Genomic DNA, 14,399 nt, shown 5'->3' with positions numbered 1-14,399 from the left:
TCTCATCCCCGTTTATAGCAAGAGAATGCACTCAATACTTACGAGGGATTTCAAAGGGCAAGTGAGAAGCTTTAGCTATGGTAAAGAGGTGAGGCACATTGTCCCCAGAGTCATGCTTAACCACCTTGTGCACTTGCCTATTTGTAAGCTTGAAACTGATGCTTTTCTTTATAGGTAACCGGAGTGCCGAGTTTCGAGAATGCACTCAAAACTTACGAGGGATTTCAAAGGGCAAGCGAGAAGCTTTGGCTATGGTAAAGAGGTGACACCCCGGTTGTCCCCAGAGTCATGCTCAACCACCTTGTGCACTTGTCTATTTGTAAGCTTGAAACTGATGCTTTTCTTTATAGGTAACCGGAGTGCGGAGTTTCGTGAACGTGGATAGTGTAGGTTTCGTGAACTAGGGAGATTCTTGCTTGGACTTCCCGTGCAGGTACCTTTACTGTGAACATAGGAGGACATGTAATCGCCTTTAGCGAGAGGAAAGCCTAAACTGCTTTTGGTTGTACATTCTATGTGCATAATTGCACCAGTGTGTATCTTAGGCCTGGGAACTTTTTACTCTCTATAGGAGAGGTTTTCTCCCTTGGCATTCAAGCTTATGTAATGCAACACTTTTCCCCTCATATATTAGCTGTATATATTTTGTCAAATGCTAGTTGCTTGCACTATGGTTGGCAGTTAATGTCAAAATTCAATGTCTATAATTCTCTACTCATTGTGTCAGCATCCCAAAACCTACACTTTGTCTCAATTGTTCTTGCAAAATTGTATGAGGCATCTATTTACATGACACCATAATCCAGATAGTGGTTTTGCAAACTTTATCCAGAGAACCTTTGATAGCATGGCCCATAATATATAGCTAGCTGCTTTTAAATCTTCTATAAGCAATGAAACTTCCTTCCAAATGAATAGTCACATTTTGAGATAAGCTTTAGGTCTTGTTGGCCTTTCTTGAATGGCACCTTCAAAATAGCCTTTAGCTATGTACTAAAATGCTTACAACACCTTGTTGATGTTTGTTTGGATAAAAAATTTGAACTGTAGAGTCTACAACCATACGAGTCCTCTGTAGACAATGAAAAACACCACACCATTTTCATAAGCATGTTACATGCTCATTGTCATGAGCATGTAACTCCTACCCTTTCCTTAAAACATCGTGAAGTGTTCAAACTCTTTTTTACCCTTTGGTACCTAGCTTCACACTGCATATTACACTATATACATTATGGCATTCTAGCCCACGCATCAAAATGAGTAAACGTGAGGTTTCAATTTTTATTTCACATTGTATAGGTCCCATGGCACAAAATCCACTCCCTATAAATTTTCATATCCTCTAGTATGTGCCACAATAATCTTTGTATAGCATCCTATTGAATGTTGGACATTCCATCTTCACTTTCATCCTCACTTTGCAGATAGTAAGGTCCATCCGCTTCTTGACTTGCTTGTGCATCAAATGATGAGTATCCTCTCTCCTTTTGAACAGCTCAATCTTTCCTTGCAGTAATGGAATCTTCATTTCTGTCCCATCCAACTCACACAAAATATAAGTTACATTTCCTTGACAATATAGGACCAAATCAGCACTTGGCAAGATTCCTTATTATAGTGTGTTGGTTATCAAGGTTCCTATTATACACCAATACCAGATATCCTTCTTTAATAGCTTTTAGCTTTAGTTTGTGTCTTTTATCAAACCTTGTCTATTCTTTAACCTTGCATCTTTTGATCATTCTACTACAATCTCGATATCTTCAAGCCTTCTTTCTAGTTTTTGTAAATGCAAAGCAAAAGGTCTTTCCTATTAATTTCATCCTCCCAAGGCATTACATTCCATGTAGGAATCACATTCTCAAGAGGCATTAAGGGTTTTCGACCATACACCTACTCAACTGGCATATCCTTAGTGAGTGAGTTATGTGTTGTACGATCAACCCATAAAGCATAAGAAAAAAATGTTGGCCACTCTTCAATTTTGCAAGCCTTAGCAAAATCTTTAATAATAAGAGAATGCCTATGCTAAGATTTACCATTTCAATCAAAATTGTAAGCAATAGTGAGAGCAAGTCTGATAACCAATCTAGACAATATCTTTTTTTAATGTACGACCTTCCACTTTGTTAAGTATGGAGCCTGATGTATCCCTTGTACTTTTTAGTATTAAAAACACACATTTGTAAGGCCCCTGTTATGAGGTGAAGCCATCGTGCGTGAAGAAAAATTACTTGCTGGGAAAATCACTCGGCGGACTTCTCATCTCAAGGGTGGCCACACATGGGCGCATTGGAGAGTCCAACTTGGACTTGTCTTGTCTATACAAGGGAGGCTACACACAGCTACCTCTCATAAGAGAGGGAAGCCCTTTTGGACTATAAAAGGAGGCCTCTTCTACCCTCATAGAAGTCCTTTTCGAATGGCTCAAATGAAAATTTCATAAACAATTTGATCACCCTTAGCATAAACAATAGTGTAAAGCTTTGTTCCTATAACACCATTTCCCTCCATTAGGAAGGGAATGGGGTGTAGGAGGGCCTCTTTATCTGCCATGTGATTAAAAATGAGATTAAGGAATGAGAAAATGGGAGACTCCCGTGTGGATTGAAATGGTGGGTGTGGAAAGTCCTAAAAGTGAGTGGTCAAACTTATAGGCCTAGAGGTGGAGGGTCTTTTCTTTTATCAATAAAATGAGAAAACAAAAAAATATGAACCATTTTCCAAATAAAGTTGGGTTAAAAACCCATTGTTTCTCTCTCTCTAGAGGCTATTGACTCCCCCCCCCCTCCCCGCCAAAAAGGGAGTCTTTCAAAAAACATGCTGACATTATCTCTCTTCTCTTTACTCTCTCCAAGGTTGCTACCTTGTTTTGAAGATTAGGCACTTGAGCATTTCTTGGTAAGCTCATTAGGATTCTTTCAGTATATATGTTGGTAAGAACTAAGCTTCATTCCTATTTCCAATGTTCTCGTCACTTTTCTCACCATATTGGTTTTTTTTTCATCTTGCATGTAGAGATTTGTAGCATTTCCATTGTCTGCTTTTGTATACATCTTAGCATTTTTGGTTATGCAAACATAAGAATAATTGTGTATATGAACTAATCTTGATTTTTTTTGCAGGGTGTGTTGCATTTCTTTCATGGCTTCTCCAAGTGCTCGTCAACCCAAGAGTGTTATTGACCTCACAATAAGTTGCAGTAATGTGCTAGATGCAACCAAGCTCAAGAGGTGTACACTCAGTGTCAAGGAGACCTATGGATTCTCGGGTGCATCCTTGAAAGGAGAGAACCATGGATTTCAAGGAATCTCAAGATGGAAAGCGGTTAGCAAAGGTACATCATGTGTATATAGCTTCTCAATTAAATCTTGACACATCCTTGTCTCAACCTAGGTTTCATGCAAACTTTACATATCCTACTTCTTTTTTAATGTTTTGGATCATCTTGTTTATGCTCTTACCTCTTAGGTTTCTTCAACCACGCTCATGACTTGGTGTGTTTTTCTTTCATATATATTTCCATCTAACTTGTACAATGGGAATTTGTGAAATCTTTTACATGCAGCTTTGAAAATATCCATGCGGACATTGACAAAGTTGCTATATGTAGATTGTTTAACTTGAGGGCTTGCCTCATAGGAGATATTCTTCTAGAGCCATGCTTATTTCACATTGAGGTGAAATGGGTGTTGTAATATGTCTCCCATTAAATTATCAAACTTGGATAGTCTACAATGGACTAAACCAAAAAATGCATTGATAGCAACAACCAAAAGAAGGATGGAGGTGGATCGACATGCTGCACTGAAGTGTACATATGCATCCATAGAGAAGATGAAAGAAAAAAATGGGAGTTTGGGAGGCATTCGACTCTGATATTTTTCTTTAAGAGACTGTGAACCTTCAAATATGTCCCTACAGTGATACAATGCTCGACATCTATGTCAATGATGACTGGCATCTTAACCACCTTTGGAACTATCTCAATGTTGGATATTAATTCCTTGAATAATATTCATTTTGTGTGAATAGCAATGTTGTCAAATCTAGAAAAGGGAAGGGTTTTACTTTTAAGGATCTCTCATTCCCACGATGTATCATTGTACTAGCTCAACCATAGGGCCATATCTCAATGAAAATTTTGTTTTACATCCCATCTCTGTGCATAATTGGTGATTGTAAAGTTAAAGTTATTTTTTTAGTTTTTAATTCAATTTAGGTGATGACTTAGGTAATTCATTAATTTTTTGAGTTGTAAACATGTCAAATTTAAAGTAAACAAGTCTTAAAAAAATGCGTACAATCATGTCAATGCACTAGTTCCCATGTTTGAGGGCACAATTGACATGGGGGAAACATCATCCATCCATGCAATCAAGGAGTTTGTAGAGTACATGGAGGCACACATGTCCGAAATGAAATTGTTTTAAGGGACTTACACCATATGGTTTTCTAAAGCATATGTACAAATTTGACAATAATTTTTAATATTGCCTATTGGAACTTGTCAAAAAGGGCTTGCTAAGAGGGACTAAAAGGTAGAGGATGAGGATGATCTCATCGACTTGGAAATGGGGTATATAGCACCTTAATTGGAACATGGTCATAGCTTTGCTAGTGCTTAAGGAAAGAGAGAGGGGTAAGAACAAATAAAAAATCAAGCAAGAATACTTTGAAATCCTTGTTGATGAGGAAGATGGGGAGGTTGAAGAGGTATGTGAGCATGAGGATTGAATAGAACTTGTGCTCCTACAATACTTTGGCCCCACAAATGGCATAGATCAAGTACTAGATGGAGATGGGGTGATAGAGGAGGTTCTAGTCTTCCATCTACTCACTTTGCATGCAATGGTGAATAGTGGGTCATCGATTTCTTTTCCTCAATGACATTTCCAAGAGTGTGGGACTTCAAGAGCATGAGAATTTTAAATTATTCACACTCCACCCTTAAGAGTTTAGCTTTGGGAATAATGAGCTTCGTGCTCTTTTAATATTTTTGTATATCACACAAGGTCATTATGTTGGCTCTTTATTTCCTATTCTTCTTAGACATTGGTGGTGGGGGAGGATGTGGTTTTCGCTTTTTATGAAAGGACATGGTTCTTGTAATTTTTCCTTCACTCTCTTGTGATGATCTATTCCTTTGTGGTTTGATCTGTAATCTTCTCTCTCCTTTAAAAATTATTTGTCCTATTCAATGAGGGTCTATTTTTGTGTGTCCTTTTTGCAATAAGTCCAGTTATCTCAAAAAATGGGGTCAATTGGAAAAGGATACTCAAGACTGTGTTACATTGAGGACTTGTTGGGTCCATCAAAGTATGGAGACATTTTTACACCATGATCAAGCTGCATGCTACATTTTTGGGACCATAAAGAGGATTTTTCCATGTGATGCCCTGCTTGTGGGGAAAATTATGGCCAAATCGGGCGGTATTTGCACCAAAGTGCCACGTCGAGGCGTTTTTGAGGATCGAAGGAGTCGAGAAGATGCTCTCTGTATCAGAACACACAAAAGGGTAGTTTGAGTAGAGCTTTGGTATAAATGCCACCTGATTTGGATTTGCCCCGCAAGCATGGTCTCACATGGAAAAATCCTTTTATGGCCCCAAAAATGTAGTACATGTGTCAAACTTATACCATGGTGCACGGACTATCCTCAAGCCTCCTTGAGACTCAACAAACCCCTTACACATGATTTTTTGGTACATATTTTTCCGCTGGCCATTGACCATCACCCATCGGCCTTGTATATATCGGCCATTTTTTGGCCATTGTTTGGCCAATATATTTTGACAAAAGGGAATATTTTTTCATAAGCAAGTTTAGTGGCCCAAGCCACCGACTTGATCCAGGAACTTTTGTGCATATGTCCTAAGAGCCACCACTAACTTGGCCCAAGGAACTTTTATACATACGTCCTAAGACTAGTAATAACACAACCCCCCACCATTCTAGCCTTTGGTCAAAGATTTATTAAGTTTTAAGTACCTCCTTCAACTACTAAATAAAGAGGCCCTCGTATACCCCATGATCTTATTAATGTCTATAAAGTTTGATTGTACTATTAACAAAACCACATGTATCATATTCACATTTAGATTAGATGTCCTTTATCTAGAAATACCACTAACAAGATTTCCTTTGTGACCAACCTTTCATTGGCCACTATTGACATCCAAATATGTGTAGGAACGTGCCACTGTAAGAGTTTTTTGGCTTTGAGATGAGCCTTGATATGAATTTCTATGGGGCCTAGAAAATGGGAGAAACTTTAGTATTTCAAGACAAGTGTACACAATTAACCACTAATTAAATGATAACATAAAGTGCTTCAAGACAATGACAAAGAGTAGAACAAGTAAAGAGATGAACATTGTAAGATGGTAAAGATTGGATTGCATTTATCAAGTGCATGAGACCTCTGGCTTAGAATATCAATTGTGTACATAAGTGTTCCATATATAGGAAAAAGAGCTAGGCTCTCACGTCTTTCTCCCACCACCATGATGAAGGGTTCGTCCCTTTTTTTCTATTGCTCCACCTCCTCTGGCCCCATTATTTTGTCTTTCATTTGCGACACCTTTATTTGCAGTAACTTTAGCAGACACCTTCAATTGATTCTTGGTTTTTGAGGTTTGGTTCCACACTTGAATGTCCATCTTGGTTTGGTTGGTTCTTGGTATGCAACAACCACTAAGTAATTGATTATATCTCCTTAGGTCTTGAGCATTCAAATATTGTAGCCTTAATGTCCATGGAATTCCACATTATTGACTTTTGTGATAACCTTTTGAAAATCAAACATGTACAGTATCAAAATCTCAATACAATGCGATCCTCTTGAATCCATAGGTGATTTTGATTGCAATATAAATGTTCAACACTTTACCTCTTCCAAGAGTAGGTAACTGCGCATTGTTGAACTTGAGCCAATCCATACTTGAGGTCTCCAATGTTGTTGAATATATGGAATCTTCTGAAAGAAGAGATGATTAATAAATAATCCTTCTAATTTCAAAAGAAAAAGTTCTAATAAGTCATTCATGGGAAAAATATACTAACCACACACACTTTAAACTGGCACTTACCCAAGGATCCTTTGCCAACATTGAAAATGTGTGACCCTTGATAAGCTTTGCATTACATTGAATTTGCACCATATAAAGTAGATCTCTAACTCCATCGTAATCCTTTGGGAGCTATGTGCAAGCACACTTATGCTAGAAATTACTTGCATAGAGCATAGTTCTTAGAGAGAGAGAGAGAGAGAGAGAGAGAGAGAGAGAGAGAGAGAGAGAGAGAGAGAGAGAGAGAGAGAGTGAGTGAGAGAGAGAGAGTAAGAAGGAGATGCTACAAACTATGGAAAGAGATCTCAAAAGTGATAGGGAGCTAGAGTTGGGAACTTGACACTGTACATCAAGAAAGAGGTTATAGGACTACAAGCTTGGGAAGAGAGCTTCAGAGGAGAAGGGAACTTTGTTCAAAAAAGGATATGTTGGAGCTATGGAGAAAGAGGTCACTGATCTAGAAGGAGATGTTGGAGCTATGGAGAAGAGGTTACAGATCTAGAAGGAAAGGTTGGAGCTATGGAGAAAGAGGTTACATATCTCGAAGGAGAGGTTGCAACTATGGAGAAAGAGGTTACAAATTTGGAAGGAGAGGTTGTAGCTATGGAGAAAGAGGTTGCAAATCTAGAAAGAGGGTTGTAGCTATGGAGGAAGAGGTGCAAATCTAGAAGGAGATGTTACTATAGAGCTAAAATGTTTGGTGGGTTACTTTACAAAAAGGTACCCTAGCATGAGAATAGAAGAGGAGAGAGAGATGTCAGGGCGTTTTCGAGAGAAAGTGGGGACAAAGATTTCAGATCTTCACTTTTCATCTTGGAGGGGGAGAAAAAAGAAGAGAGAGATGACAAGGGGGAATAGGAGAGGGAAACTTTTAATATTTGAAAATTAAAAATTTAGTTTTGGTGGGAGTAACTCCATGCAAATATAGTAAATCTACATATACACTTCAAGAAAAAAGAAATATTATTTTTATAAAGGCATGTGTAAACTATCTACCCCCCATTCTAGACTTTGATCAAAGCTTGATTAAGTTTTAAGTATTTACTTAAACTTCCAACTAAAGAGGCCTTCCTATACCCCATTCTCTTCCTAATGCAATAACCATAACCTCTTCATCTTCATATCTTTCCCTAGGTAGCATTTGTGCCATTGGTTTGTATTCCCTGTATTATGCTTAATATCCTTAATGTAGTAAAGTCATCACAACATAGCAATATCAGGAGTTGAACAATTCGTAATCATCCCAAGAAGAGGTAAACAATCCATTTTCACAACCACAAATACCCATTCGAGTACTCTTTGTCACACTTCAATGTTATAACATTCCCGACAAGTTCCACTTTACTTGTGCATAATCTCGCTGGCGAAAACTCAGACATCAAGTGAAGGAAATGGATTGATATCAAATTTTACATGATATCTTCAGGCTTTGAAAACCACTATCTTGGATTTGTAAGCTCCTCTCATATTAGACTTGATGCATATGTGAGCTCTTCCCAAACTATTGGTTAATGGGCCCTAATCAAATGACTAAACCATAATGAGTCTTTCCTAGGTAGGTTACTATCCTTGGCTATCAATTAATTACGTATTGACCATGCTTAGGTTGAAACCAAATCATCTACCTCTTGCATACCAACTGTGACACCTTGGGGTAATATCCACATTTTCATAAATAATATATTGCATGGAAGATTGTTCCAATGAGCATATGTCTCCATCCACGTTGCAAACACACTCTAGACTAGCATGCCACTCACTAAATTAATCAATGAGTTCATGGATATTTTATATGGAGCTACATAAGCTCCAGCTCCATTTTGCAATTTAGACATTCCCATCCACTCGTGTGCATTGTATATACATATGATCGAATAGCAGATTGAGAGAGAGAGAGAGAGAGAGAGAGAGAGAGAGAGAGAGAGAGAGAGAGAGAGAGAGAGAGAGAGAGAGAGAGAGAGAGAGAGAGAGAGAGAGTTTATAAATAGATATAATAACAAATCCTCATATGTTAGCATCTAATATCATCCATTAGATTATGGGCAATAATCCAAAAATTTAGTTTCTTTTCATTCATGTCCTACAATAAATGTGTGTTAGTATCCTATAAATAAAACACCAATACATATCCTCCCATTAAGAAAGAACTATCCTTAGCTGCTATGTTATGACCCTACAACTCATAACTTCAGAAAAAGGGGTTAAATACACCAATACATATCCATTAAGAAAGAACTATCCTTAGCTGCTATGTTATGACCCTACAACTCATAACTTCAGAAAAAGGGGTTAAATAAAATATCAACAATATAATACATCAAAACAAAACTACAAAACTTAAACAATCTTTGCTGATGGATTGAGTCATCGACATACTGTGTATTCTAGTGTCCCTTACCAGTAGAAAAAGAAATATATGCCATATCTTGGTAATTCATGATACATTGGTCACAAGCATCATGTAACAACCAAGATCCATCAATACCATACCGATGTCATTATCATATCAACCTAATTTTTTTCCTTTCCTACCACAATCTAAACAATACACCATTATGGGTGGCACTTCAATTTGCTCATCCATACCAAACTCTTGAGATGTTTTTGCCCCCGTGTTGGCCAAGTTGTCAGCATCCTCTTTAAGAACACTCAACAATAGGTTGTAGAATGATCCATCTTGATCTATATACTTCCTTTGGATGGGTTCTCTGATAAGTCTTGCTTCAATTATATGAGCTATTGTGTTTTCCATCTGTGTCTCTCTAAAATGTGTGTTTTCCATTATATGAGCTATTGTGTTTTCCATCTGTGTCTCTCTAAAATGTAGACGCGACCACTATAGTCCATATACAAAGATCCCGACTGCATATATACCAATTGTACGGTTTGATGGCTTGTGTAGATCTTCAAATAGAAACTTGGGTCAATTTTCTAGATATCTTTTTTCACGTTGTCTTGCAAAACCTTGCTTCATTGAAATCTGTAAACATCTGAGTATTGTGGATCTAGCTTCACTTTGATCTCTATAAATTTTTCTTCTTTTGTTGCTCCTTATATCCCTATGGCCTCCTAATTCAGCATACAAAATCTTGTCTCGACTATATGGCATAGAGCTCTAAGATCTGCTTGTTGCACTCTGCTCCATGCTGCTTTTATTGGCTAGTGCTACTTCATTTGAATTCTCTGCTCGACTTGTGTCCATGATGTGCTTGGTATGTAAAACTTTCTCCTATTAGATTCTGATGTTGCTTAATCAAATTTCCTCCTTCTCGGTTTGAAAAGACTGCTTGGGCCAAAGAAATTTTCCTAGCTGAATATTCTTTCGACTTGCAAGAGTTGGCTGACTATATCTTGAATGAGTTAGAATTGTCTACCACTCTTTGAAATGATGAAAAACTAGGCCTTTAGTTCTTTAATCATTGCCCCATGTTTTTCCAATCCTAAGTTCAGATTGCAATGCAAACACACAATGATAGCACTCGCAAAGTTGTAGCTTGCATGATCACTCTTATATTGTTTGACCCTCCTTGAGTGAACTGCAATGCTCTTTCCAAAATTGGGCTAGAATAAAAACATTTTTGGCTAGCTGAAGAGGTTACGACCCAATTTTGAAGGTTTTATAATTTCCACGTCAAAATTTGAAGCTTTGCCGAGTTTTAATACTGAAATTTTATAATTTTTTTCCAAAATAAGTTCAAAATCTTAGCCCCAATTCACCCTTTTGAAAATGTACTAAAGGCCACGATTATCCAAAACCAGTTTTTGGTTTGGAGTTTAGGGAGATCCTTTTTGGCTTGTTTGGTTCTAATGAATTTTTGATCGCTTGATTGAAGTCGATTCCTTTCGTCCTTCTCAACAAGATTTTTTGCATTTTCAATCGGCTCATGACTCAATTCACAATTTTACCCTTTTGAAAATGTACTAAAGGCCGCGATTATCCAAAACCAGTTTTTGGTTTGGAGTTTAGGGAGATCCTTTTTGGCTTGTTTGGTTCTAATGAGTTTCTGACCACTTGATTGAAGTCAATTCCTTTCGTCCTTATCAACAAGATTTTTTGCATTTTCAATCAGCTTAGTAGTCTCACCTTTTTTTTCTTTTTAGGCTTTATTTCTTGATTTGTTCGTGGTTGCGGTCACCTCAATGAAATTTTTGCACTTAAAAAAATAAATAACATGATATTTTGATATTTTGATGTTTTTTAATTTTTCAAAGTTTTTATATTTTTTGTTCATTTTTATATTCTTTTACGATTTTTTCTAAATTTTTGGGATTTTATTTGGATTTTCTATTTTTTGTAAATGTACTAAAGGCCGTGATTATCCAAAACCAGTTTCTGGTTTGGGGTTTAGGAAGATCCTTTTTGGCTTGTTGGGTTCTAATGAGTTTTTGACCGCTTGATTAAGTCGATTCCTTTTGCCCTTCTTAACAAGATTTTTGCATTTTCAATCGGCTCATGACTCAGCTTAGTAGTCTCGCCTTTGTTTCTTTTCAAGCTTTATTTCTTGATTTGCTTGTGGTTGCGGTCACCTCGATGAAATTTTTGCACTTAAAAGAATAAATATTATGGTATTATGATATTTTGGTATTTTAATGTTTTTTAATTTTTCAAAATTTCTATATTTTATGTTCATTTTTATATTCTTTTATGATTTTTTTAAAATTTTTGGGCTTTTATTTGGAATTTTTATTTTTTGATTCTTTTTTATTGTTTTTTATTGTTTTTTATAATTATTTTGTTTTTTTATTTTTACTTGATTTTAATGGTAAAATTTTTACTTTTGATGTTTATTGGGGTTTTAGTTGGTTTTTAATTTTTTAAAAATATTTTGTTTTTTGTTTTATGAAAATTTTGGGTAGATTCTTTGGTATTTTTCTCTTTAAAAAAAATAATATATTTTTGGATGTTCTACTATTGAATAAAGGCTAAGTAAAGAAAACTAAAAAATGAAATCAAATAAAATAACAAACAAACAAAAAACAAAAATAAAAGTACCTCAAATTAAATTAATAAAAAATCAACCAATACTTACATGGCTTGCAAGTTGGCATTGACATCATGGATTACGACAACATGCAAGTGATGGTGCGCGGTTGGTATTGGTGTGTCTGTGCAAAGAGGGCGATGTGCAAGCGTAATAAAGAGTGAGATTGGGCCACTAGGTGTTGTGTGTGTGTGTGTTAGGTGTCGTGGGGTGTCTTCAAACACAAGTCACCAAAGAGGAGGTGGACCCAAGAGTAGGAGCAAAGAGAGAGAGAGAGAGAGAGAGAGAGAGAGAGAGAGAGAGAGAGAGAGAGAGAGAGAGAGAGAGAGAGAGAGAGAGATTATAAATGGATATAATGACAGAGCCTCATATGTTAGCATCTTATATCATCCATTAGATTATGAACAATAATCCAATGATCTAGTTTCTTTTCATCAATGCCCTTCAAAAAATGTGTGTTAGTATGCCATAAATGTGTGTTAGTATCCTATAAAATAAAACACCAATACATATCCATCCATTAAGAAAGAACTACCCTTTGGTGCTTTGTTATGACGCTACAACTCATAACTTAAAAAAAACGGGTTAAATAAAATATCAACAATATAATATATCAAAACAAAACTCCAAAACTTAAACAATCTTTGCTGATGGCTTGAGTCATCGACATACAGTGTATTCTAGTGTCCCATACCATTAGAAGAAGCAATGTATGTCATATCTTGATAATTTAGGATGTCATTGGTCACAAGCACCATTTAACAACCAAGATCCATCAATACCATACAAATGTCATTATCATAACAGTTTAAATTTCTTTTCTTTCCTGCCACAATCTAAACAGTATACCATTATGGGTGGCACTTCAATATGCTCGTCCACACCAAACTCTTGAGAGGTTTTTGCCCATGTGCTGGCCAAGTTGTCAGCATCCTCTTTCATGACACTGAACATTAGGCTATAGACTGTTCCATCTTGATCTCTATACTGCCTTTGGATGGGTTCTCTGATAAGGCTTGCTTCAATTGTCTGAGCTATTGAGTTTTCCATCTATGTCTCTCTACTGCAGACTCGATCACTATAGTCCATATACAAAGATCCGGACTGCATATATACCAATTGTATGGTTTGTTGGCTTGTGTAGATCTTTGAATAGCAACTTGGGTCAATTTGTTAGATATCTATCTGCACCTTGTGTTGCAAAACCTTTATTCACTAAAATTTATAAACATCTAGGAGTACTGTGAATCTAGCTTCACTCTGATCTCTGGGATTTTGCCTTTTGTGCTGCTTTTGTTGCTCATCAGGTATCTATGGACTCTTGAATCAACATACAAAATCTTGTCTCCACTGTGCCATAGAGATGTAAGATCTGCTTTGTTGCACTATGCTCCATGCTGCTCCTATTGGCTAGTACTGATGCATTTGAATGCTCTGCTCAACTTGTGTCCATGATGTGCTTGATATGTAAAACTATCTCCTAGTAGATTATGATGTTGCTCAATCAAATTTCCTCCTGCTCAATTTGAAAAGATTTATGTTGTTGGGTGATGATATCTCGAATGAGTTAGAATTGACTGCCACTCTTTGAAATGATGAAAAACTAGGCCCTTAGTTCTTTAATCATTGGCCCATGTTTTTCCAGTCCTAGGTTCAGACAGCAGTGTGAAAGCCTCAACACACAATGATTGCACTCACAAAGTTGTAGCTTGCATGATCACTCTTAGCTTGTTTGACCCTCTTTGAGTGAACTGCAATGCTCTTCCCAAAATTGGGCTAGAATAAAAACATTTTTGGCTAGTTGAAGAGGTTAATACCCAATTTGGAAGATTTCCCAATTTCCGGGTCAAAATTTGAAGCCTTGGCGAGTTTTAATATTGAAACTTTGCCAGTTTTTTCCAAAATTAGCTCAAAATCTTAGCCCTTATTCACACTTTTACCTTGTTGAAAATGCACTAAAGGCCACAATTATCCAATTAGTTTTTGGATTGGGGTTTAGGGATATCCTTTTTGGCTTGTTGGGTTCTAATGAGTTTTTGACCGCTCAATTTAAGTTGATGCCTTTTGCCTTTGTCAACGAAAAATTTTGCATATTCAGCCAGCTCATGACTTGCGGCTCATGACTTGGCTTCTTCCTTATTTTTCTTTTCTAACTTTATTTCTTGCTTTGCCCATGGTTGGGGTCACCTCGATGGAATTTGCGCACTTACAAAAATAAATATCATGATTTTTTAGTATTCTTATATTTTTAGAAATTTCAAAGCTTTTATGATTTTTTGGTTTTTTGGGTTTTTATTTGGATTTTCTATTCTTTTAAATTCTTTTGAATTGGTTTTATAGTTAC

Source organism: Adiantum capillus-veneris, chromosome 1 (assembly GCF_014529385.1).
Source record: "Adiantum capillus-veneris isolate H3 chromosome 1, ASM1452938v2, whole genome shotgun sequence".
In the NCBI taxonomy this organism is placed as follows: domain Eukaryota; kingdom Viridiplantae; phylum Streptophyta; class Polypodiopsida; order Polypodiales; family Pteridaceae; genus Adiantum; species Adiantum capillus-veneris.
The sequence above is the reverse complement of the archived record's forward strand: the minus strand, read 5'-3'. Positions refer to the sequence as shown.